We start from the raw sequence: 1,751 nt of genomic DNA on the forward strand, positions 1-1,751 counted from the left end.
GGGGGGGGGCGAACGGTGCCGCCGCCGCTGCCGCCCCCGCTACCTCCGGCAGCCGCCGCCTCAGGGCTGGGCTGGGGGGTGGCTGCGTCTCTCCCGTTCTCTAGGAGTGGGGCCACGGGAGGGCTGGGGTCAGAGGAGCCCCTTTTTGCGGGGGGAAGAGCCGGCGGTCCCCGCACTGCTCGGTGGTGCCCCCTCAGCGGAGCCAGAGCTCCCCGCAGGAGCACCCCCCCCCTCCCCCCGGCCCCGTTCTACTGCCGGAGCGAAAACTCCGCGTTCAGCCCCGCTCCGGGACGCGGCGGCTTTTGGTGCTCCGGAGGGATTTCGGCGTACGGGCTGTGTCCGCCTGCGACACGCAGGGAGGAGGAGGAGGAGGCAGGGGGCTGGCGGGGGGAGGATACCGCCTTCTCTGTCGTACTCCGGTAGCGAAGAAGCGCTGCGGAGTCTGTGGAGGAAAAAAAAGAAGCTGCCGGCCTCGGACGAAGTGGTTTTGCAGCGCTATTGTTTGTACCATCCCCTTAGCGCTTTTGTTGGTTCAAGTCTTTTGAGTGTTTATCCGTGGGGAGGCCCGTACAACGTGGATGGGAGAAAACGAGCTGTATTTTGCATCTGGTTTTGTAGCGTGCTGCTCCGCGCCTGGTTTCACTTCTGGGTGGCTCTTGAAAACCTAGAGATTTCAGATGTGGTCGGCTAAAAACACTCGGTTTCCTGCTCAGTAGAGGCGGTGAGGTGCCTTCTTTGAAGAGGAGTCCGGAGGCCTTTTAGAGTCGTGGTTCTGCTCTGGTGTCAGATGACCTGCCTGACCTTGCGTGGGTCACTTTGGGACAGGTTTTCCAACGTTGTTTAAATCCCCTAACATTTATTGATTTCAGCGTCAGCTGTGCTCCACAAACCATGATCCTTCCCCTCCGTGCCTCAGTTTCTTCACAGGCACAAAGGAAGCTTTCCATAGCTGTTTCTCAAAAGGAATATTAAACCAGTCCCCCTTGAAACTGGTGTTATGCAATGCTGGGTATTATTATTCCAGTTTGGCAGCTTAAGGCAGGGTGAATGGAAGCTGAGGCACTTAAGCTTTTACTAAGAAATGGTAAGAGGTTTTAGCTTATTAGCAGTTGGGGTGAGGTCACACTACAGGTCTGCTTGACAACAGATACGTAGCTATTTCTTACAGCGTGCAAGGAGTTTCGGGCATCTTGAGGGACTCGCAGGTATCTGTAGAAAGAGGCTCTGCAACGATTGCAAATAAACTGACTCTCAACTGACATTAAATAGGTGTGTTTGGGATATCGGGCAATCCTTTATTCGCCTGCACCACCCTACATGAAGCAGAGCACCCTGCCTCTTAGTCACCTTATAATGAGGATGACAGAGGTTGCAAGAAGAGCAGCAGCACTGATGAGCCAAGATGAAGTGGCAGTTGACGTGATCGTTGTTCAACAGCGCTCTTGACGAAACTGGGTTTCCTTTTATCCTCCATTGACTTTTCTGCTGTTTTCTACAGCTTAGCTCTGCTTTGGCTGTACGTCAGTCGTGAGCTGAGGGACTGGGTTTACTGGGGCTTGTGTGAGGTGGAAAGCAGCCCAGGTGTGTCAGGCTGGATCCGTGGAGGTCTCTTGGCAGGTCGCAGCCAGAGCTGTCCACCATGCTGTGGTGTTCCCATAGGGGCTGAGCCCTGGCTTTGCTTGTACTGCACAGTACTCACTTTTTGTAACTTTTTTTTTAAATAAAAAGCTATGGAGAAAAAAAAACCCACA

The sequence above is a fragment of the Calidris pugnax genome, unplaced genomic scaffold, assembly GCF_001431845.1.
Source record: "Calidris pugnax isolate Ruff unplaced genomic scaffold, ASM143184v1 scaffold225, whole genome shotgun sequence".
Classification (NCBI taxonomy): domain Eukaryota; kingdom Metazoa; phylum Chordata; class Aves; order Charadriiformes; family Scolopacidae; genus Calidris; species Calidris pugnax.